The 24,417-nt window shown below is 69.3% G+C and overlaps 1 pseudogene; it reads left to right on the top strand.

Moving 5' to 3' along the window:
- The window catches only part of LOC138063901 (multifunctional procollagen lysine hydroxylase and glycosyltransferase LH3-like), a 30,002-nt pseudogene extending 7,590 nt beyond the window's left edge, over positions 1-22,412 (top strand).
- Positions 22,413-24,417: the final 2,005 nt, after the last annotated feature.

Raw genomic sequence — 24,417 nt, 5'->3', positions numbered from 1 at the left:
GGCACCCCCAAACCTGCCCTGGCACCCCCGGGGACCCCCAGCACCCCAGGGACCCCCCTTCACCCACGGGACCCCCCTGACACCCTGCCCGTGGTCATCCACGGCAACGGCCCCACCAAGGTATTGGGGTGCCCTGGCACCCCCAAACCTGCCCTGGCACCCCCAAACCTGCCCTGGCACCCCCGGGGACCCCCAGCACCCCAGGGACCCCCCCTTCACCCACGGGACCCCCCTGACACCCTGCCCGTGGTCATCCGTGGCAACAGGCCCACCAAGGTATCGGGGCATCCTGGCACCCCAAAACCTGCTGCTGCCCCCCAAAATCTGCTGTGTCAGCCTTAGACTCTCGTGTTGGGGGTATAGGTGGTCTTTGGGGACCCCGGGAGATATGGGTGCCCCAGAGGGTGAAGGGGGGACCCCAGAAAGAAGTGGGGTGCCTGAGGGGCTCTAAGGGGTCCCTTGGGTGCTCAGTGGGTGCAGGGGGAGTCCCCGGGAAATTGTGGGGTGCCTGGGGGACTCTGAGGACCCTAGAAGGATGTAGGGTGCTCCAGGGGTGCCGGGGGTCCCTGGGAAATGTGGGGTGCCTGGGGGAATCTTGGGGGTCCCTACAAAAAGTAGGGTGCCTTGGGGGGGGCGTATTGGGCACCCTTGGACCCCCCTGAAGAAAACGTGGGGTGCCCCAGGGGGAATATGGGGCTGCCCCAGTCCCCCGTGTCCCTCCCCTGGGGGCCAGGGGGGGTGTCAGGGTGCCCCCCCCCCCCCCCGTTTTCTCACCCCGGGGTGCCCCCACCCAGCTGCAGCTCAACTATTTGGGCAACTACATCCCGGCGGCCTGGACCTACGAGGGCGGCTGCGGGGACTGCGACCGCGACCTGCTGCCCCTCGAGGGCACCCCGGTACGGCTGGGGGGTCAGGGTGGGCGGCGGGTGCTGGGGAGGGGGGGCTGCGGGGCACCCCACGGCGTCCTGGCTGGGGTATGGGTGCTGTTTGGTGGCTATGGGGCACACCATGGGGTTCTGGGTGGGGTAGGGGTGCTGTTTGGGGCACTATGGGGTGCCCCATGGGCTCCTAGGTGGGGTATGGGTGCTGACTGGGCGGCTGTGGGGCGCCACATGGGGTCCTAGGTGGGGTGTGGGTGCTATTTGGTGGCTATGGGGCACCCCATGGGGTCCTGGGTGGGATATGGGTGCTGTCTGGGGGGCTATGGGGCACCCCATGGGGTCCTGGGTGGGTTGCAGGTGCTGTTTTGGGGGCTATGGGGTGCCCCATGGGGTCCTTGATGGACTGTGGGTGCTGGGTGGGGGACCATAGGGTGCTCCATGGGGCCCCAGGTAGGATGTGAGTGCTGGGTGGGAGGCTATGGGGTGCCCCACGGGGTCCTAGGTGCGCTGTAGGTGTTGTTTTGGGGGCTATAGGGTACCCTGTGGGTGCTGACCAGGTCCCACCAGGCGAGGATGTCCCATAGGTGCTGGTGAGCTGGGGTGGTTTTTGGTGGTCTATGAAGGTTTGAGGTGCTCCAGAAGGTTTGAGGAGACCGCGAGGAGGTGTGGGGTGCCCCGTGGGCGCGTGGGGTGCCCCACGGGATTCGCGGTCCCCTGTGGGTGGTGACGGGGTGCAGCGGTGAGGATCTGCGATGGGTGCTGATGAGGTGGGATGGTCCTTGGGTGCTCCATGAGGGTTGGAGGTGCTGCAGAAGGTTTGAGGAGACCGCGAGGAGGTGTGGGGTGCCCCGTGGGCGCGCGGGGTGCCCACGGGGATTCGCGGTCCCCTGTGGGTGGTGACAGGGTGCTGCAGGGTGAGGATCTGCCAGGGGTGCTGATGAGGTGGGATGGTCCTTGGGTGCTCCATGAGGGTTGGAGGTGCTGCAGAAGGTTTGAGGAGACCGCGAGGAGGTGTGGGGTGCCCCGTGGGCGCGTGGGGTGCCCCACGGGGATTCGCGGTCCCCTGTGGGTGGTGACGGGGTGCTGCAGGGTGAGGATCTGCGATGGGTGCTGATGAGGTGGGATGGTCCTTGGGTGCTCCATGAGGGCCTTGAGGTGCTGCAGAAGGTTTGAGGAGACCGTGAGGAGGTGTGGGTGCCCGTGGGCGCGTGGGGTGCCCCACGGGGATTCGCGGTCCCCTGTGGGTGGTGACAGGGTGCTGCAGGGTGAGGATCTGCCATGGGTGCTGATGAGGTGGGATGGTCCCTTGGGTGCTCCATGAGGGTTGGAGGTGCTGCAGAAGGTTTGAGGAGACCGCGAGGAGGTGTGGGGTGCCCGTGGGCGCGTGGGGTGCCCCACGGGGATTCGCGGTCCCCTGTGGGTGCTGACGGGGTGCTGCAGGGTGAGGATCTGCGATGGGTGCTGATGAGGTGGGATGGTCCTTGGTGCTCCATGAGGGCTTGAGGTGCTGCAGAAGGTTTGAGGAGACCGCGAGGAGGTGTGGGGTGCCCCGTGGGCGCGCGGGGTGCCCCACGGGGATTCGCCGTCCCCGTGGGTGCTGACGGGGTGCCGCCGCAGGACGAGGAGCTCCCGTGGGTGCTGGTGGGCGTCTTCGTGGAGCAGCCCACCCCCTTCCTGCCCCAGTTCCCTCGAGCGCCTCCTGCGCTGGGACTACCCCCGCTCCCGCCTCCACCTCTTCCTGCACAACAGCGTGAGTGGGGAGGGGGGCTGCACCCCCAAACCCCCACCCTGGGGACCCCCCCCCGCACCCTCTGCCCTCCCCCCCCCGCCAGGCCCCCGACGCTCCCCTGGGGGGACCCCTTTAGGGAGACCCCGAAGCTCCCTAAGCCCCCCCCCGCCTCCCCAAACCTCCTGGGACTCTGAGGACCCCCCCCCCTCAACTCCCCCCGGGTCCCCCCCAAACCCCTTGGGACTCTGGGGAGCCCCCAACTCCCCCTGGGGCCCCCTGGGGACCCCCAACTCCCCTAGGCCCCCCCGGGGTCCCCCCCAAACCCCTTGGGACTCTGGGGAGCCCCCAACTCCCCCTGGGACCCCCTGGGGACCCCCCAACTCCCTTAGGCCCCCCCCGACCCGTGTCCCCCCCCCGGAGGTGCCCCCTGACCCCCCCCCAGGAGGTGCCCCCCCGACCCGTGCCCCCCCCCCCGCAGGAGGTGCCCCCCCCGACCCGTGTCCCCCCCCCCGCAGGAGGTGCCCCCTGACCCCCCCCCCACAGGAGGTGCCCCCCGACCCCCCCCAGGAGGTGCCCCCCCCGACCCACGACCCCCCCCCCGCAGGAGGTGCCACCCCCGACCCGTGTCCCCCCCCCCCGCAGGAGGTGCCCCCCCTGACCCCCCCCGCAGGAGGTGCCCCCCCCGACCCGTGTCCCCCCCCCCACAGGAGGTGCCCCCTGACCCCCCCCAGGAGGTGCCCCCCCCGACCCGTGTCCCCCCCCCCCGCAGGAGGTGCCCCCTGACCCCCCCCAGGAGGTGCCCCCCCCGACCCATGTCCCCCCCCCGCAGGAGGTGCCCCCCCCACCCGTGTCCCCCCCCCCGGAGGTGCCCCCCCGAGCCCCCCCCAGGAGGTGCCCCCCCAACCCGTGTCCCCCCCCCCGCAGGAGGTGCCCCCTGACCCCCCCCCCGCAGGAGGTGCCCCCCCAACCCGTGTCCCCCCCCCCGCAGGAGGTGCCCCCAACCCCCCCCCAGGAGGTGCCCCCCCCGACCCGTGTCCCCCCCCAGGAGGTGCCCCCCCCAACCCGTGTCCCCCCCCCCCGCAGGAGGTGCCCCCCGACCCCCCCCAGGAGGTGCCCCCCCCGACCCGTGTCCCCCCCCCCGCAGGAGGTGCCCCCTGACCCACCCCAGGAGGTGCCCCCCCGACCCATGTCCCCCCCCCGCAGGAGGTGCCCCCTGACCCCCCCCAGGAGGTGCCCCCCCGACCTGTGTCCCCCCCCCCGGAGGTGCCCCCCCGACCCCCCCCAGGAGGTGCCCCCCCTGACCCGTGTCCCCCCCCCCCGGAGGTGCCCCCCCGACCCCCCCCAGGAGGTGCCCCCCCCACCCGTGTCCCCCCCCCCGCAGGAGGTGCCTCCCGACCCCATGCCCCCCGACCCCCCCAGGAGGTGCCCCCTGACCCCCCCCCTGCAGGAGGTGCCCCCCCCGACCCGTGCCCCCCCCGCAGGAGGTGCCCCTGACCCCGCCCCAGGAGGTGCCCCCCCCGACCCGCGACCCCCCCCCAAGAGGGTGCCCCCCCACCCGTGTCCTCCCCCCCGCAGGAGGTGCCCCTGACCCCCCCCACAGGAGGTGCCCCCCCTGACCCGTGTCCCCCCCCCCACAGGAGGTGTCCCCTGACCCCCCCCCAGGAGGTGCCCCCCCCAACCCGTGTCCCCCCCCCCCAGGAGGTACCCCCCAACCCGTGTCCCCCCCCCCGCAGGAGGTGTCCCCTGACCCCCCCCCCAGGAGGTGCCCCCCCCGACCCGTGTCCCCCCCCCCCCAGGAGATGCCCCCCCCAACCCGTGTCCCCCCCCCCCCGCAGGAGGTGTCCCCTGACCCCCCCCCCCCGGAGGTGCCCCCCCCGACCCGTGTCCCCCCCCCGCAGGAGGTGCCCCCCCAACCCGTGTCCCCCCCCCCGCAGGAGGTGCCCCCCCACCCGTGTCCCCCCCCCGCAGGAGGTGCCCCCCCCCAACCCGTGTCCCCCCCCCGCAGGAGGTGTCCCCTGACCCCCCCCCCACAGGAGGTGCCCCCCCCACCCGTGTCCCCCCCCCCAGGAGGTGCCCCCCCCAACCCGTGTCCCCCCCCCCAGGAGGTGCCCCCCCCACCCGTGTCCCCCCCCCCAGGAGGTGCCCCCCCCAACCCGTGTCCCCCCCCCCCAGGAGGTGCCCCCCCACCCGTGTCCCCCCCCCGCAGGAGGTGCCCCCCCCGACCCGTGTCCCCCCCCCCAAAAGGTGCCCCCCCCCCAACCCGTGTCCCCCCCCGCAGGAGGTGCACCACGAGGCGCAGGTGGCGGCGGCCTGGCCCCGGCTGCGGGGGGCTTTCGCCTCGCTGCGCCTGGTGGGGCCCGAGGAGGCGCTGGGCCGCGGCGAGGCCCGCGACATGGCCATGTGCGTTTTGGGGGGGGGGGACACGGCTGTGGGGGGGGGCACACAGCTGTGGGGGGGGGACACAGCTGGGGGGGGGGACACGGCGGGGGGACCCGCGACACGGGGCCCGAGGAGGCGCTGGGCCGCGGCGAGGCCCGCGACATGGCCATGTGCGTTTTGGGGGGGGGGGACACGGCTGTGGGGGGGGGCACACAGCTGTGGGGGGGGGGACACAGCTGTGGGGGGGGGGACACGGCGGGGGACCCGCGACACGGGGCCCGAGGAGGCGCTGGGCCGCGGCGAGGCCCGCGACATGGCCATGTTGCGTTTTGGGGGGGGGGGGGACACGGCTGTGGGGGGGGCACACAGCTGTGGGGGGGGACACAGCTGGGGGGGGGACACGGTGGGGGGACCCGCGACACGGGGCCCGAGGAGGCGCTGGGCCGCGGCGAGGCCCGCGACATGGCCATGTGCGTTTTGGGGGGGGGGGGGACACAGCTGTGGGGGGGGGGGGACACGGCGTTGGGGGACATGGCTATTGGGGGGGGGGCCCAGGACATGGCCGTGTGCGTGCGGCCACAGCCCGGGGGTGGGGGACGTGGTTGGGGGGGGGGGGAGGACACAGCTTGGGGGGGGGGGGAACATGGCCATGTGTGTTTAGGGGGGGAAGTTTGGGGGGGGGGAACATGGCTGGTGGGGGGGCACAACTGTTGGGGGGGGGGTCCTGGGACATAGCCACGGGTTTGGGGGGGGGAGGACACGGGGAGACGCGGCTGTGGGGTGCCGGGGGGGTACGGGGGGAGGCAGGGGGACGCGGGGGGGGACAAGGGGGGGGACACGGGTGACGCTGTGCCCCCCCCCCGCAGGGACGTGTGCCGCCGGGAGCCCCGCTGCCAGCACTACCTGAGCCTGGACGGCGACGTGGCCCTCGCCCACCCGCGGGCCCTGCGGGCCCTGCTGCGCCAGAACCGGTCAGCCCCGGACCCCCCCCCGGACCCCGATCCCCTCCGGACCCCCCCGACCCCCTCCGGACCCCCTGATCCCCTCTGGACCCCTCCGGACCCCCCGACCCCCCTCTGGACCCCCTGATCCCCTCTGGACCCCTCCAGACCCCCCCGACGCCCCTCCGGACCCCCTGATCCCCTGACCCCCCGGACCCCCTGATCCCCTCCGGACCCCCCCAACCCCCCTCCGGACCCCCTGATCCCCTCTGGACCCCTCCAGACCCCCCCGACCCTGCTCTAGACCCCCTGATCCCCCCTGGACCCCTCCGGACCCCCCTGACCCCCCTCTGGACCCCCTGATCCCCCTGACCCCCCCGGACCCCCTGATGCCCCCTGACCCCCCCAGACCCCCCGACCCCCCTCTGGACCCCCGATGCACTCTGGACCCCTCTGGACCCCCCCGACCCCCCTCTAGACCCCCTGATCCCCCCGACCCCCCTCTGGACCCCCTGATCCCCTCTGGACCCCTCCGGACCCCCCCGACCCCCCTCTAGACCCCCTGATGCTCTCTGGATCCCTCCGGACCCCCCCGACCCCCCTCTAGACCCCCTGATCCCCCCTGGACCCCTCCGGACCCCCCCTGACCCCCCTCTAGACCCCCTGATGCCCCCTGATCCCCCCCGGACCCCCGATCCCCTCCGGACCCCCGATCCCCTCCGGACCCCCGATCCCCTCTGGACTTCTCCAGACCCCCCTGACCCCCCTCTAGACCCCCTGATGCCCCCGGAGCCTCCTGACCCCACTCCAGACCCCCTGATCCCCCCTGGACCCCTCTGGACCCCCCCGACCCCCCTCTAGACCCCCTGATGCCCCTGGACCCCCGCAGAGCCCCCCCCAGACCCCCCTGACCCCACTCCAGACCCCGTGATCCCCCCTGGACCCCTCTGGACCCCCCCGACCCCCCTCTAGACCCCCTGATGCCCCCGGACCCCCGCAGAGCCCCCCCCGGACCCCCCTGACCCCCCTCCGGACCCCCTGATCCCCCAGATCCTCTGGACCCCCCGACCCCCCTCTAGACCCCTGATGCCCCCTGACTCCCCCTTCCGGACCCCCTGATCCCCCCTGGACCCCTCTGGACCCCCCCGACCCCCCTCTAGACCCCCTGATGCCCCCTGACTCCCCCTTCCGGACACCCGCAGAGCCCCCCTGGACCCCCCTCACCCCCGATCCCCCCCGACCCCCCCTGACCCCTCCCGGACTCCCCCTGACCCCCCCCCCGGACCCCCTGATCCCCCCGGACCCCACCCTGACCCCATGTGTGAGCTGTGTCCGGGGGGGGGGGGTGAGGCGCGTGCGAGGCGTGTCGGGGCGTGTGCCAGGCGTGTGCCAGCCGTGTTGGGGCGTGTGCCAGCCATGTTGGGGTGTGTGCAAGCCATGTGCGAGGCGTGTGCCAGCCGTGTTGGGGCGTGTGCCAGCCATGTTGGGGTGTGTGCAAGCCATGTGCGAGGCGTGTGCCAGCCGTGTTGGGGCGTGTGCCAGCCATGTTGGGGCGTGTGTGAGGCATGTGCCAGCCGTGTTGGGGTGTGTGCGAGCCATGTTGGGGCGTGTGCAAGGCATGTGCGAGGCGTGTGCCAGCCATGTTGGGGCGTGTGCGAGCCGGGTGCCAACCACCTGCGAGCCGTGGGTGAACCATGTTGGGGCATGTGCGAGGCGTGTGCCAGCCGTGTGCGAGCCATGTTGGGGCGTGTGCGAGCCATGTGCGAGCCGTGTGCGAGCCGTGTTGGGGCGTGTGCGAGCCATGTGTGAGCCATGTGCCAGCCGTGTGCGAGCCATGTTGGGGCGTGTGCGAGCTATGTTGGGGCGTGTGCGAGCCATGTGTGAGCCATGTTGGGGCATGTGCGAGGCGTGTGTGAGCCGTGTACGAGTCATGTTGGGGCGTGTGCGAGCCGTGTGCCAGCCGTGTGCGAGCCATGTTGGGGCGTGTGCAAGCCGTGTGCAAGCCGTGTGCGAGCCATGTTGGGGCGTGTGCGAGCCATGTGCGAGCCATGTGTGAGCCGTGTGCGAGCTATGTTGGGGCATGTGCGAGCCGTGTGCCAGTCATGTGCCAGCCGTGTGCGAGCCATGTTGGGGCGTGTGCGAGCCGTGTGTGAGCCGTGTGCGAGCCGTGTGCGAGCCATGTTGGGGCGTGTGCGAGCCGTGTGTGAGCCGTGTGCGAGCTGTGTGCGAGCCATGTTGGGGCATGTGCGAGCCGTGTGTGAGCCGTGTGCGAGCCATGTTGGGGCATGTGCGAGCCGTGTGCGAGCCGTGTGCGAGCCATGTTGGGGCATGTGTGAGCCGTGTGCGAGCCGTGTGCGAGCCATGTTGGGGCATGTGTGAGCCGTGTGCGAGCCGTGTGCGAGCCATGTTGGGGCATGTGCGAGCCATGTTGGGGCATGTGCGAGCCATGTTGGGGCATGTGCGAGCCGTGTGCGAGCCGTGTGCGAGCCATGTTGGGGCGTGTGCGAGCTGTGTGCCAGCCGTGTGCGAGCTGTGTGCGAGCCATGTTGGGGCGTGTGCGAGCCGTGTGCGAGCCATGTTGGGGCGTGTGCGAGCCGTGTGCGAGCCATGTTGGGGCGTGTGCGAGCCGTGTGCGAGCCGTGTGCGAGCCATGTTGGGGCGTGTGCGAGCCGTGTGCCAGCCGTGTGCGAGCTGTGTGCGAGCCATGTTGGGGCGTGTGCGAGCCGTGTGTGAGCCGTGTGCGAGCCATGTTGGGGCGTGTGCGAGCCGTGTGCCAGCCGTGTGCGAGCTGTGTGCGAGCCATGTTGGGGCATGTGCGAGCCGTGTGCGAGCTGTGTGCGAGCCATGTTGGGGCGTGTGCGAGCCGTGTGCGAGCCGTGTGCGAGCTGTGTGCGAGCCATGTTGGGGCGTGTGCGAGCCGTGTGCCAGCCGTGTGCGAGCCATGTTGGGGCATGTGCGAGCCGCGTGTGAGCCGTGTGCCAGCCGTGTGCGAGCCATGTTGGGGCATGTGCGAGCCGTGTGTGAGCCGTGTGCCAGCCGTGTGCGAGCCATGTTGGGGCATGTGCGAGCCGTGTGTGAGCCGTGTGCGAGCTGTGTGCCCTCCATGTTGGGGCGTGTGCGAGCCGTGTGTGAGCCATGTGCCAGCCGTGTGCGAGCCATGTTGGGGCGTGTGCGAGCCGTGTGCCAGCCGTGTGCGAGCCATGTTGGGGCATGTGCGAGCCGTGTGTGAGCCGTGTGCCAGCCGTGTGCGAGCCATGTTGGGGCATGTGCGAGCCGTGTGCGAGCCGTGTGCGAGCCATGTTGGGGCATGTGCGAGCCATGTTGGGGCATGTGCGAGCCATGTTGGGGCGTGTGCGAGCCGTGTGCGAGCCATGTTGGGGCGTGTGCGAGCCGTGTGCGAGCCGTGTGCGAGCCATGTTGGGGCGTGTGCCAGCCGTGTGCGAGCCGTGTGCGAGCCATGTTGGGGCGTGTGCGAGCCGTGTGTGAGCCGTGTGCGAGCCATGTTGGGGCATGTGCGAGCCGTGTGCCAGCCGTGTGCGAGCCATGTTGGGGCATGTGCGAGCCGTGTGTGAGCCGTGTGCCAGCCGTGTGCGAGCCATGTTGGGGCATGTGCGAGCCGTGTGCGAGCTGTGTGCGAGCCATGTTGGGGCGTGTGCGAGCCGTGTGCCAGCCGTGTGCGAGCTGTGTGCGAGCCATGTTGGGGCGTGTGCGAGCCATGTGTGAGCCGTGTGCGAGCTGTGTGCGAGCCATGTTGGGGCGTGTGCGAGCCGTGTGTGAGCCATGTTGGGGCATATGCAAGCCATGTGCAAGCCGTGTGCGAGCCATGTTGGGGCGTGTGCGAGCCGTGTGCCAGCCGTGTGCGAGCCATGTTGGGGCATGTGCGAGCCGTGTGCGAGCCGTGTGCGAGCCATGTTGGGGCATGTGCGAGCCGTGTGCCAGCCGTGCGCGAGGCGTGCGCCAGCCGTGCCAGGGTGCACGGGAGCCGCGTGCGAGCCGTGTCAGCGCGTGTGCCAGCCGTGTGCCCCCCGTGTCGTGACGCCCCCCCCTCACCCCCCGGCCCCGCAGCAAGGTGCTGGCCCCCCTGCTCTCGCGCCAGGGCAAGCTCTGGTCCAACTTCTGGGGGGCGCTGAGCCCCGAGGGCTACTACGCCCGCTCCGAGGACTACGTCGACATCGTCCAGGGCAAGCGCCGGTGAGGCCCCGCCCCCTCCCCGGGCCCCGCCCCCCGGGCCCCGCCCCCTCCCGGCAGCCCCGCCTCCCTCCCCCTTAAGGCGGCTGCTCCCCTGCCGGGAGCTGCGATCCCTGCTGGGAGCCCCTCCCCTTCCCGAGGCTCCTCCCCCTCCTGAGGCCACGCCCCTTTCTGGGAGCCCCGCCCCCTATCGGAAGCCCCGCCCCCCTTCTTCTCCCCCCGCCCCCCCGGCAGCTGCTCCCCTGCTGGGAGCTGCCGTCCCTGCTGGGAGCCCCTCCCACTCCCGAGGACACGCCCCTTTCTGGGAGCCCCGCCCCTCCTGGCAGGTGCTCCCCTGCCAGGAGGCGTGGCCTCTCCAGGGCCCCCGCCCCCCTCCTCGGGCCCCGCCCCCTATTCAGAGTCACGTTCCCCCCCTCCCCTCGCCTAGAGGGTGTGCTGTTCCCTGAGCCCCGCCCCCCTACCGGGAGCCCCGCCCTCTTCCCTAGGAGCCCCGCCTCCCTCGGGCCACGCCCCTTATTCGGAGCCACGCCCCCCTCACCTCTGCTGTTCCCTGAGCCCCGCCCTCCCTCCGGGAGCCCCGCCCCCCTCCTCGGGTCCACAGCCCCTCTGCTGGGCAATGCGCCTAGCAGAGGCCCCGCCCCCTCGTGGGAGCCCCGCCCCTTTAGTAGCCCCGCCCCTCCTCCCAGGCAGCCGCTCCCCTCCCAGGAGCTGCAGGGCCCCGCCCCCTCCGATTTAGCCCCGCCCCCTTTAGCCCCGCCCCCTCCACCTTGGCGGGGGGGTGGGGCACGGGTGGGGGGGCGAGGCTTAGGTGAGGGGGGGCGGGGGGCAGTGGGCGTGTCCCGCGGAGGCCCCGCCCCCTCCCCGAGCAGGGGGGGCGTGGCTGAGCCGGGGGGGGGCCTGTGGGCGGGGCTCCGCAGGGGGGTGTGGAACGTGCCCTACGTGAGCCAGGCCTACCTGGTGCGGGGCGAGACGCTGCGGCGGGAGCTGCGCGCCCGGCGCCTCTTCGCCCTCGAGGACACCGACCCCGACATGGCCTTCTGCCGCAGCGCCCGCGAGCGGGTGGGTGCCCCCCACCCCGGGGTGCCCCGAGCCTCCTTCTCCCCCCCCCCCCCAGGGTGCCCCAAACCTGCTACCCACCCTGGGGTGCTGCCCCCGTGCTCGCTGGGTGCCCTGATTGCTCCTCCAAGGGCACCCTGGTATCCCCTAGGGTGCCCTGACACCCCCCCCCCACCCACCCTGGGGTGCCCCAATACCCCTTAGGGTGCTCTGACCCCCCTCCCCAGGGTACCCTGGTACCCCCTGGGGTGCCTCGACCCCCCCCCAAGGGCCTTTTTGTACCCCCTGGAGTGCCCTGGTACCTCGTGGGGTGCCCCGACCCCCCCACCCTGGGGTGCCCCAATACCCCTTAGGGTGCTCTGACCCCCCTCCCCAGGGTACCCTGGTACCCCCTGGGGTGCCCTGACCCCCACCCTGGGGTGCCCCCATACCCGCTGGGGTGCTCTGACCCCGCTCCCCAGGGTACCCTGGTACCCCCTAGGGTGCCCTGACCCCCACCCTGGGGTGCCCCCATACCCGCTGGGGTGCTCTGACCCCGCTCCCCAGGGCACCCTGGCACTCCCCAGGGTGCCCCAAAACTCCTCACGGTGCCCTGACCCCCTACCCTGGGGTGCTCTGATACCCCCTGGGGTGTCATGAAGCCCCCCCTGGGTGCCCTGGTACTCCCTAGGGTGCCCTGACCCCCGCCCTGGGGTGCCCCAATGCCCCCTTAGGGTGCTCTTCCCCCCCACCCCGGGCACCCTAGCACCCCCCTACAATGCTCCCCAAAACCCCACAAGGTATCCTGACCCCCACCCCAGGGTGCCCCAATCTCTCAGGGGGCACCCAGACCCTCCTGGGGTGCTCCCAGCCCCCCCCATGGTGCCCAGACCCCCCCCTTGTGACCCTCCTGGGGCACCCCCACCCCCTCCATGCACCCCAGGAGCACCCAGTTACCCCCCTCAGAACACCCAAACGGGGTGGTGGGAAGGTATCCTGCTGGGGGAGGGTGCTTTTTTTTGGGGGGGGGGGGCCACCAGGGGGTCCCAAGGGTGCCCCCCACCCACCCCGTCCCCCCACCCAGGGCGTCTTCCTGCACGTCACCAACCGGGAGGAGTTCGGGCACCTCCTGGCCACGGCCCAGTACAACACGTCGCGGCTGCACCCCGACCTCTGGCAGCTCCTCGACAACCCCCTGGTGAGTCCCAGTGCCTCCCAGTAACCTCCCAGTAACCCCCAGCGTCCCCTCGGGCACCTGCACTGCCTCCCAGTGCCCCCCAGTAACACCAGTGCTTCCTGCACCCGACCTCTGGCAGCTCCTCGACAACCCCCGGTGAGTCCCAGTGCCTCCCAGTAACCTCCCAGGAACCCCCTAAGGTGCTCGCATAGTCCCCCCAGGCCCCTGCAGCGCCCCCCCAGTGCCACTCAGTGCTCCCAGTCCCCCCAGTAACGGCCTCTCTCCCCAGGACTGGGAGGAGAAGTACCTCCACGAGAACTACAGCCGCATCTTCGACGAGGATCTCTACGAGGAGGTACCGGGCCCCCCCCAACCCCCCAGGGCCCCCCCTAGGTGCCCCCAAACCTGTGGAGACCCCTCCCAAACCTCCTGGGGGCCCAAGGGACACCCCAGGACCTGCTGGAAACTGAGAGGTGCCCCCATTTTTCTGGGTGCCCTGGGGACACGCCCAGACCCTGAAGACCCTGAGAGGGACCCAAGGGATTGTCACATCCAGAGATGGACTTTGGGGATCTCTGGGGACCCTCAGACCTATGTGTTGACCTTGGAGACACCCCCAGACCCTCAGATAGACTTTGGGGGACCCCCCAGAGACCCTTAGATTCAAAGATTGCCCTTAAGCACCTCGTGGAGACTCTTCAAGACCAAGGCATGGACCTTGGGGTCCTCAGAATCAGGGATGGACTTTGGTAGCCCCCAGACTCAAGGATAGACCTTGGGGACCTCCTGGGGACTCCACCCAAACCCAGAGATGTATCTTGGGGACCTTTTGGACCCCTTCCCAAACCGGTGATGGACTTTGGGAACCTCCTGGGGACCCCCGAGACCAGGGGATGGAACTTGGAGACCCTCTGGACCCCCCCCAAACCATGAGATGACCCTTGAGGACCTCTTGGCGTCCCCCAGACCAAGGACCCTCCCTCAGCCAAGGCCCACAGGAGGTCCTTAGCATCATGTTACTCTGGTGGGGGGCAGTTGGGGTCCCCAGAGGTTTTTGGGGTCCCCCCAGCCCCTGCTCTGTCCCCTCCCCAGCCTTGCCCGGATGTCTACTGGTTCCCCCTCTTCTCGGAGCAGTTTTGTGATGAGCTGGTAGCTGAGGCAGAGCACTATGGGCGGTGGAGCACGGGTGACGAGGTGAGACCACCCACGGGTGACCCCCCCCCCAGCCCCCCCAAATACCCTGGACCCCCGAGCCCAGGGTGGACACGATGGTGGCCCCAGGGAGGAGATGGTGGTGGCCCTGGGAGGGACACGGTAGTGGCTCCTGGAGAGACATAGCGGTGGCCCCGAGATTAACGTGATGGTGGCTCTAAGATGGAGGTGGTGGCGTCTCCAGGGTGGAGAGAGTGGTGACCTCAGGCTAGATGTGGTGGCCCGGGGATGGAGGACGTGGTGGTGGCCCTGAGGTGGATGTGGTGGTGGTTCCTGGAGGGATGTAGCGGTGGCCCTAGGGTAGGTAGTGCGGCCTTGCAGTGGAGAACATGCTGGTGGTCCCAAGAGGGACATAGTGGCAGCCCCGGGATGGATGCGGTGGTGTCCTCAGGGTGGACGGGGTGGCCCCGGGGTAGACAGAATCATGGGCCTGGGATGGACGTGGTGGCCCTGGGATGGAGGTGTGCTGGCCCCAGGGTAGACATGGCCGGGGGGGGAGGGGGGCCCAGGGTGGACATGGTGGTGGCTCTAGGGCAGATATAGTAGTGTCAGGCTGGATATGGTGTCCCGGGGGGAACATGGTGGTGGTCCCAGGCAGGACACCTAGGGTCTAGGTGACCCTGCTTGAGCAGGGAGGTTGGACGAGATGATCTCCAGAGGTCCCTTCCAACCTAAACGATTCTGTGATTCTGTGACATGGTGGTGGCTTGGGGATGGAGGTGGTGGCAGCCCCTGGGATGGAGATGGTGGGAGGCCCAGAGGGAGACATGGTGGCCCAGGGGGAACGTGGAGGCCCGGGGGGAAAGGGTGGCCCAGGGGGGACATGGTGGTGGCCCCGGGCTGATGGTGGTGGCTCTGCGATGGTGGTGGTGGTGGCCCTTGTATGGCCATGGTGGCCCAGGCTGGACCTGGTGGCCCGGGGAGACGTGCTGGTGGCCCAGGCTGGAGCTGGAGGCCCGGGGGTGGGACATGGTGTCCCGGGGGGAACATGGTGGTGGCCCAGGGTGGACCTGGTGGTGGCTTGGGGATGGAGGTGGTGGTAGCCCCTGGGACGGAGATGGTGGGAGGCCCAGAGGGAGACATGGTGGCCCAGGGGGGACGTGGTGGCCCAGGGGGGACATGGTGGTGGCCCCGGGCTGATGGTGGTGGCTCTGCGATGGTGGTGGTGGTGGCCCTTGTATGGCCATGGTGGCCCAGGCTGGACCTGGTGGCCCGGGGAGACGTGCTGGTGGCCCAGGCTGGAGCTGGAGGCCCGGGGGTGGGACATGGTGTCCCGGGGGGAACATGGTGGTGGCCCAGGGTGGACCTGGTGGCCCGGGGGTGGGACCTGGTGTCCCAGGGGGGAACATGGTGGTGGCCCCAGGGGGACATGGTGGTGGCCCCAGGCAGGACATGGTAGTGGCTTGAGGATGGAGGTGGTGGTAGCCCCTGGGATGGAGATGGTGGGAGGCCCAGAGGGAGACATGGTGGCCCAGGGGGGACGTGGAAGCCCAGGGGGGATATGGTGGCCCACACTGGACATGGTGGCCCAGGGGGAGACATGGTGGTGGCCCCAGGCTGATGGTGGTGGTCCTTGTATGGCCATGGTGGCCCAGGCTGGACCTGGTGGCCCGGGGGTGGGACCTGGTGTCCCAGGGAGGAACATGGTGGTGGCCCCAGGTGGGACATGGTGGTGGCTTGGGGATGGAGGTGGTGGTAGCCCCTGGGACGGAGATGGTGGGAGGCCCAGAGGGAGACATGGTGGCCCAGGGGGGACGTGGTGGCCCAGGGGGGACATGGTGGTGGCCCCGGGCTGATGGTGGTGGCTCTGCGATGGTGGTGGTGGTGGCCCTTGTATGGCCATGGTGGCTCAGGCTGGACCTGGTGGCCTGGGGAGACGCGCTGGTGGCCCAGGCTGGAGCTGGAGGCCCGGGGGTGGGACATGGTGTCCCGGGGGGAACATGGTGGTGGCCCAGGGTGGACCTGGTGGCCCGGGGGTGGGACCTGGTGTCCCAGGGGGGAACATGGTGGTGGCCCCAGGTGGGACATGGTGGTGGCTTGGGGATGGAGGTGGTGGTAGCCCCTGGGATGGAGATGGTGGGAGGCCCAGAGGGAGACATGGTGGCCCAGGGGGGACGTGGAAGCCCAGGGGGGATATGGTGGCCCACACTGGACATGGTGGCCCAGGGGGAGACATGGTGGTGGCCCCAGGCTGATGGTGGTGGTCCTTGTATGGCCATGGTGGCCCAGGCTGGACCTGGTGGCCCGGGGGTGGGACATGGTGTCCCAGGGGGGAACATGGTGGTGGCCCCAGGCAGGACATGGTGGTGGCTTGAGGATGAAGGTGGTGGTAGCCCCTGGGACGGAGATGGTGGGAGGCCCAGAGGGAGACATGGTGGCCCAGGGGGGACGTGGAAGCCCAGGGGGGATATGGTGGCCCACACTGGACATGGTGGCCCAGGGGGAGACATGGTGGTGGCCCCAGGCTGATGGTGGTGGTCCTTGTATGGCCATGGTGGCCCAGGCTGGACCTGGTGGCCCGGGGGTGGGACATGGTGTCCCAGGGGGGAACATGGTGGTGGCCCCAGGCAGGACATGGTGGTGGCTTGAGGATGAAGGTGGTGGTAGCCCCTGGAACGGAGATGGTGGGAGCCCCAGAGGGAGACATGGTGGCCCAGGGGGGGACATGGTGGTGGCCCCGGGCTGATGGTGGTGGCTCTGCGATGGTGGTGGTGGTGGCCCTTGTATGGCCATGGTGGCCCAGGCTGGACCTGGTGGCCCGGGGAGACGTGCTGGTGGCCCAGGCTGGAGCTGGAGGCCCGGGGGTGGGAGGCGGTGGCCCGGGGCGACGTGGTGGCGGCCCCGGCTGGGGTGGTGACGGGGTGCGGCGGGCGCAGGGCGCCCCGGCGGGGGAGACGGTGCCGCTGGAGCGCCTGGGGCTGGAGGGCACCTGGCTGCGGGCCCTGCGCCGCCACGTCGCCCCCGTCGCCCAGAAGCTCTTCCCGGGATACCACACCAAGGTGGGCGGGGCCTGGGGCGAGGGGGCGGGGCCTGGGGCGAGGGGGGCGGGGCTGAGGGGAAGGAGGGGCGGGGTTACAGGGAAGGGGGAGGGGTTACAGGGAGGGGGAGGGGTTACGGGGAGGGGGAGGGGCTGTGGGAAGGAGGGTGGGATGAGGGGAAGGGGTGGGGCTGATGGGTGGGGTTACAAGGAAGGGGCGGGGCTATTTGGAATGGGGCGGGGCTAAGGGGAAGGGGCGGGGCTAAAGGGAAGGGGGTTTCTGGAAAGGTGCTGGCACCAGGGAAGGGGTGGGGAGGGGGTGGAGCTAGAGGGAAGGGGTGGGGCTATGGGAAAGGGGCGGGGCTAAGGGGCGGGGCTAATAGGTTCTAGGGAAGGGGCGGGGCTAAGGGAGGGGCTGGGGAGGGGTGGCTGGGGAAAGGGCGGGGTTACAGGGAAGGGGCGGGACTATGGGCAAGGGCAGGGCCAAGGGCAAGGGGAGGGGCTAGCAAGGGAGGGTTATGGGAAGGGGTGGGGCTATGTGGAAGGGGTGGGGCCGAGGGGAGGGGTCTAAGGGGGCGGGGCTAAGGGCAAGGGGGTGGGGCTAAGGGAAAGTGTAGTCATGGGAAGGGTGGGACTGCAGAAAAGGGGCGGGGCTACGGGGGGGCGTGTGTAGGTGCCGTGCGGTCACGCGTGTGCTTGGCGTGTGCTTGGCATGTGCGGACCCGGGCGGTGCTGAGCGCCGTGAGGCAGGTTCTCACGCGTGTGCTTGGCGTGTGCTTGGCGTGTGCAGGCCCGGGGGGTGCTGAGCACCGTGAGGCAGGTTCTCACGCGTGTGCTTGGCGTGTGCTTGGCATGTGCGGACCCGGGCGGTGCTGAGCGCCGTGAGGCAGGTTCTCAGGCGTGTGCTTGGCGTGTGCTTGGCGTGTGCAGGCCCGGGGGGTGCTGAGCACCGTGAGGCAGGTTCTCACGCGTGTGCTTGGCGTGTGCTTGGCGTGTGCAGGCCTGGGGGGTGCTGAGCGCCGTGAGGCAGGTTCTCACGCGTGTGCTTGGCGTGTGCTTGGCGTGTGCTTGGCGTGTGCAGGCCCGGGTGGTGCTGAGCGCCGTGAGGCAGGTTCTCACGCGTGTGCTTGGTGTGTGCTTGGCGTGTGCAGGCCCGGGGGGGTGCTGAGCGCCGAGAGGCAGGTTCTCATGCGTGTGCTTGGTGTGTGCTTGGCGTGTGCAGGCCCGGGGGGTGCTGAGCGCCGTGAGGCAGGTTCTCATGCGTGTGCTTGGCGTGTGCTTGGCGTGTGCAGGCCCGGGGGGTGCTGAGCGCCGTGAGGCAGGTTCTCATGCGTGTGCTTGGCGTGTGCAGGCCCGGGCGGTGCTGATCACCGTGAGGCAGGTTCTCAGGCGTGTGCTTGGCATGTGCTTGGCGTGTGCTTGGCGTGTGCAGGCCCGGGGGGTGCTGAGCGCCGTGAGGCAGGTTCTCAGGCGTGTGCTTGGCGTGTGCTTGGCATGTGCAGGCCCAGGGGGTGCTCAGCACCGTGAGGCAGGTTCTCACGCGTGTGCTTGGCGTGTGCTTGGCGTGTGCTTGGCGTGTTCAGGCCCGGGTGGTGCTGATCACCGTGAGGCAGGTTCTCATGCGTGTGCTTGGCGTGTGCTTGGCGTGTGCTTGGCGTGTGCAGGCCCGGGGGGTGCTGAGCGCCGTGAGGCAGGTTCTCAGGCGTGTGCTTGGCGTGTGCTTGGCGTGTGCGGGCCCGGGCGGTGCTGAGCGCCGAGAGGCAGGTTCTCACGCGTGTGCTTGGCGTGTGCTTGGCGTGTGCAGGCCCGGGGGGTGCTGAGCGCCGTGAGGCAGGTTCTCAGGCGTGTGCTTGGCGTGTGCTTGGCGTGTGCAGGCCCGGGTGGTGCTGAGCGCCGTGAGGCAGGTTCTCATGCGTGTGCTTGGCGTGTGCTTGGCGTGTTCAGGCCCGGGGGGTGCTCAGCACCGTGAGGCAGGTTCTCATGCGTGTGCTTGGCGTGTGCTTGGCGTGTGCAGGCCCGGGTGGTGCTGAGCGCCGTGAGGCAGGTTCTCATGCGTGTGCTTGGCGTGTGCTTGGCGTGTTCAGGCCCGGGGGGTGCTCAGTGCCGTGAGGCAGGTTCTCACGCGTGTGCTTGGCGTGTGCTTGGCGTGTGCTTGGCGTGTGCAGGCCCGGGTGGTGCTGAGCGCCGTGAGGCAGGTTCTCACGCGTGTGCTTGGCGTGTGCTTGGCGTGTGCTTGGCGTGTTCAGGCCCGGGGGGTGCTCAGTGCCGTGAGGCAGGTTCTCACGCGTGTGCTTGGCGTGTGCTTGGCGTGTGCTTGGCGTGTGCAGGCCCGGGTGGTGCTGAGCGCCGTGAGGCAGGTTCTCAGGCATGTGCTTGGCGTGTGCTTGGCGTGTGCAGGCCCAGGGGGTGCTCAGTGCCGTGAGGCAGGTTCTCACGCGTGTGCTTGGCGTGTGCTTGGCGTGTGCTTGGCGTGTGCAGGCCCAGGGGGTGCTCAGTGCCGTGAGGCAGGTTCTCACGCGTGTGCTTGGTGTGTGCTTGGCGTGTGCTTGGCGTGTGCAGGCCCAGGGGGTGCTCAGCGCCGTGAGGCAGGTTCTCACGCGTGTGCTTGGCGTGTGCTTGGCGTGTGCAGGCCCAGGGGGTGCTCAGTGCCATGAGGCAGGTTCTCACGCGTGTGCTTGGCGTGTGCTTGGCGTGTGCAGGCCCAGGGGGTGCTCAGCGCCGTGAGGCAGGTTCTCAGGCGTGTGCTTGGCGTGTGCTTGGCGTGTGCAGGCCCGGGGGGTGCTGAGCGCCGTGAGGCAGGTTCTCAGGCGTGTGCTTGGCGTGTGCTTGGCGTGTTCGGGCCCGGGTGGTGCTGAGCGCCGTGAGGCAGGTTCTCAGGCGTGTGCTTGGCGTGTGCTTGGCGTGTGCGGGCCCGGGCGGTGCTGAGCGCCGAGAGGCAGGTTCTCAGGCGTGTGCTTGGCGTGTGCTTGGCGTGTGCGGGCCCGGGCGGTGCTGAGCGCCGTGAGGCAGGTTCTCACGCGTGTGCTTGGCGTGTGCTTGGCGTGTGCGGGCCCGGGCGGTGCTGAGCGCCGAGAGGCAGGTTCTCAGGCGTGTGCTTGGCGTGTGCTTGGCGTGTGCGGGCCCGGGCGGTGCTGAGCGCCGTGAGGCAGGTTCTCACGCGTGTGCTTGGCGTGTGCTTGGCGTGTGCAGGCCCGGGTGGTGCTGAGCGCCGAGAGGCAGGTTCTCAGGCGTGTGCTTGGCGTGTGCTTGGCGTGTTCGGGCCCGGGTGGTGCTGAGCGCCGTGAGGCAGGTTCTCACGCATGTTCTTGGCGTGTGCTTGGCATGTGCTTGGCGTGTGCAGGCCCGGGTGGTGCTGAGCGCCGTGGTGCGGTACCGGCCCGGGGCAGCGGCCGCCCCCCAGGCCCCCCCGGCCGCCACCGTCGCCCTCAGCCTGGCCCTGAACGGGGACTTCCAGGTACTGGGGGGACTGGGAGGGACTGGGGGGGACTGGGAGAACTGGGGGGGAATTGGAGCCACTGGGGGGAAATAGGGGGGACTGGGGGGGGTACTGGGGCACCTGGGAGGGACTGGAGGAACTGGGGGGGACTGGGAAGAACTGGGGGAATGGAGGGGACTGGGGAAACTAGGGGGAACTGGGGGACTGGGAGGGACTGGAGGAACTGGGGGGGACTGGGAGGTGCTGGGGGAACTGGGAGGGGACTGGGAGGTGCTGGGGGAACTGGGAGGGGACTGGGAGGCGCTGGGGGAATTGGAGGGGACTGGGAGGTGCTGGGGGAACTGGTAGGGCACTGGGAGGCGCTGGGGGAACTGGAGGGGACTGGGAGGTGCTAGGGGAACTGGGGAGACTGCGAGGCACTGGGGGAACTGGGAGGGGACTGGGAGGTGCGAGGGGAAGTGGGGAGACTGGGGAGACTGGGAGGCACTGGGGGAACTGGGGGGGGACTGGGAAGTGCTGAGGAAACTGGGGGGAACTGGGAGGCGCTGGGGGAACTGGGGAGGGACTGGGAAGTGCCAGGGGAACTGGGAGGGGACTGGGGGGGCAGGGAGGTGCTAGGGGAACTGGGGAGACTGGGAGGCACTGGGGGAACTGGGGGGGGGACTGGGAGGTGCTGAGGAAACTGGGGGGAACTGGGAGGGACTGGGGAAACTGGGGGGAACTGGGGGGGAACTGGAGGAGCTGGGGGAAATGGGAGGTGCTGGGGGAACTGGGTGGGGGGAACTAGGGGAACTGGGAGGAACTGGGTGGGGGGGGGACTGGGAGGAACTGGGAGGCGCTGGGGTCCCGGCCCCCCGCCCCGGCCTGCCCTGACGGGTGCCCAGGGCGGGGGGAGCCTCTTCCCGCGCTCCGGCTGCCGGGTGGGGGCGGCGCGGCCCGGCTGGGCCCTGCTGCACCCCGGGCGCCTCACCCACCACCCGCGGGTGCTGCCGCCCGCCGCCGGCACCCGCTACGCCCTGCTGGCCCTGCTCGACCCCTGACGGCCCCACCGCCCGCGGGTGCTGCGCCCGCCCGGACCCCTCCCCGAGCGCGAGGGATGCAGCCCACCCACGGGTGCTGCCTGCCGTGGACCCACCACCCATGGGTATGACTTCATGGGATGGATGTCCACCACCACCACCCATGGGTGCTGCCTGCCGTGGACCCACCACCCATGGGTACTACTGCATGGGATGGATGTCCACCACCACCACCACCACCCATGGGTGCTGCCTGCTGTGGACCCACCACCCATGGGTACTACTGCATGGGATGGATGTCCACCACCACCACCACCACCCATGGGTGCTGCCTGCCGTGGACCCACCACCCATGTCTAGTACCTCATGGGACAGACGTCCACCACCACCACCACCACCCATGGGTGCTGCCTGCCGTGGACCCACCACCCGTGGGTAGTACTGCATGGGATGGATGTCCACCACCACCACCATCACCCATGGGTGCTGCCTGCCGTGGACCCACCACCCGTGGGTAGTACTGCATGGGACAGACGTCCACTCACACCATCACCCATGGGTGCTGCCACCCACCCTGGGCACCCGCTGTGCCCTGCTCAACCTCTGATGGACACCGCCGCCATGGGTGCTGTATCAACCCAGCCCACCGCTGGTGGTCCCACCGATGGGACCCCTCCCACCTCAACCACAAGGGAGGAACTCCATGGGATCCCCACCCACGGGTGCCGTGTGGATGGGACTTCTGACTGCGAGGGATGCCCCTGGCTGGACCCCCACCCATGGGGGCTGCACCCAATGGACCTTCACCTATGGGTGCTGCATTGGTGGGACTCTTCAGCCATAGGGGCTGCACCCGCTGGACCTACATCTACCGGTGCTACCTTGGTGGGACACCTCCACCCATGGGGGCTGCACCCAATGGACCTCCACCTATGGGTGCTGCCTTGGTGGGACTCCTCCACCCATGGGGGCTGCACCCAATGGACCTCCACCCATGGGGGCTGCCTTGGTGGGACTCCTCCACCCATGGGGGCTGCACCCAATGGACCTCCACCCATGGGGGCTGCCTTGGTGGGACTCCTCCACCCATGGGGGCTGCACCCAATGGACCTCCACCCATGGGGGCTGCCTTGGTGGGACTCCTCCACCCATGGGGGCTGCACCCAATGGACCTCCACCTATGGGTGCTGCCTTGGTGGGACTCCTCCACCCATGGGGGCTGCACCCAATGGACCTTCACCTATGGGTGCTGCCTTGGTGGGACACCTCACCCATGGGGCTGCACCCAATGCCCCCCCCACCCATGAGTGCTACATCCATGGCACCCCTCAGCCATGAGGGCTGCACCCACCAGCACCCCCCCCACCCATGGGTGCTGCCAACCGCGCGTATACAGTGCATTAAATTATTGGGGTCCCTCTCGCGGCCCCAGTTTTTACCCCGGAGCTGGCTCATTTTTGGGGAGGGGGGGGGATTTCTCGGACACCTGGGCCCCTCAGGGGTACTGGGTGGGGGGGGGGGCTCCCGGACACCTGGGCCCCTCGGAGACTCCCATTTTCTGTCCCCCCCATAATTCTTCCCTTTCCCCTCGTTTTGGGGCTATTTCCGGCACTTTCAGCAGTCTCTCGGTTCCCACCTCTTTTTTTGGGTTTCTTTCCCCCAGTTTGGGGTCCCCCCCCCCAAATTTCCACCCTTCCTTCCCAATTTTCACCTTTCCCCCCCATTTTTTTGCTCTCCCACCTCCCCATTCTCACCCTGACCCCATTTTGGGGCTGTTTCCGCTGGTTTTGGGAGGGGGGGGTCTCCCCATGTTTTCCTATCCCCCAATTTGGGGGTTCCCCCATCACCTCCCCAACCCGATTTTCACCCCTCCCGATTTTCACCTTTCCCCCCCCATTTTCACCCTCCCCCCCTCCCCCCCCAATTATCACCCAGGCCCCGTTTTTGGGGCCGTTTCCGCCGGTTTTGGGCCACTCGCGGCTGCTCACAGGACACGGCGGTTTTTTTTTATTCTACACGTTTCACACCAGGACTCGGGGGCCCCCCCCGGGGCCCCCCCCCAAATTTGGGGACCCCCCCAACCCCTCCTTGAGAGGGAGAAGAGGAAAGACCCCCCCCCAAGCCCCCCAATTTTGGGGATGCCACCCCAAAATCTCCCCCCTCCAAAAGTGAGATTTTTTGGGGGGGGGGTCCCCCAAAACAGCCTCCCCGAAGTGCAGTTATTTTTGGGGCGAATCCCCCCCAGTTTTGGCTCCAGCGACGTCTTCGCCCCCTCCCTCCTTTTGGGGGGGGGGCCTCGGTCCGGTCCGGCTTGGATTTTTGGGGGGAAAAGTGGGGAAAAAGGGGGTTCCCCCCCCGAAACACACACACGCACACACACAGCTCCATGCAGAGGCACCTGCACCCCAAAACCGGATCCCCCCCCCAAGGGGGGATTTGAGGGGGGGTCCCCTCATTTTGGGGCAATTCCTTTCTTTTTTGGGGGGGGTTCCCTGCCAATTTTGGGGTCCATTCCCTTCTTTTTGGGGTCCTTATCCATTTTCTGGGGGGGGGGTCATTCCTCATTTTGGCGTGATTCCCCTCATTTTGGAAGGGTCCCCCTTTTTGGGGGGGGGGGTTCTCCTCTCCCCCCTCTGCTCTAGGACCCCCCCAATTTTGGGGTAATTTCTCCCTATTTCAGGGGGGGAAATAGCGGAGGGTCCCCTCTTTTGGGGGGGTTCCCACCTTCATTTTGGGGGGGGGTCCTCCCTCTTTTGGGGGGGGATCCAACCACTCTTTTGGGGGGGGAAAGCCTCATTTTGGGGAGGGGGTCGCCTCCTCTTTTGTGCTCGATTCTCTCTTTTTGGGGGTCCCCCCCCTCCTTTGGGGGGTGAACCCTCCACTTTTTGGGGGGGTCCAACATTACCAGGGCCCCCCCTCTTTTTTGAGGGGGTCCGCTCATTCTTGGGGGTGGGTCTCCCTTTTTCGGGGGGGATTCCCCCTATTTGGGGGGGGGTGCCCTCAGGAAAACATTGGGGTCCCCTCCTCTTTTGGGGGGATTCTCTCAATTTTTGGGGCCCCCCTCATTCTTTTGGGGTCCCCCTTCTTTTTGGGCACCCCCCCATTATGGGTTCCCCCCCCAAATACCCAAATTAGGTGTCATCACCCCCAAAAAACTTTCAGGGTCCCCCCTTTCACAGCCGTATACTTTGGGGGGCCCCCACCTCAAATTTCCCAAATTCCCTCCTTTTCAAAGCAGATTCCCCTCAGTTTTTCTCAGGTTCCCCCCCATTTTTTTGGGGGGCTCCCTCTTTTTTCGGGGGGGGTCCCCACAGTGACTGGACCCCAAAAATGTAGGGTTTAGGCCAAATATCAGGGTCCCCCCCAAAAAAAATTTATCCTTTTTCCCCAATATTTAGGTGGGGGGGGGCCTCCCAAAATTGGGGGGATTTTGGGTTCCTTCA

The sequence above is a fragment of the Struthio camelus genome, chromosome 37 (assembly GCF_040807025.1).
Source record: "Struthio camelus isolate bStrCam1 chromosome 37, bStrCam1.hap1, whole genome shotgun sequence".
Lineage (NCBI taxonomy): Eukaryota > Metazoa > Chordata > Aves > Struthioniformes > Struthionidae > Struthio > Struthio camelus.
This window is presented reverse-complemented; position numbering and strand designations above follow the sequence as displayed.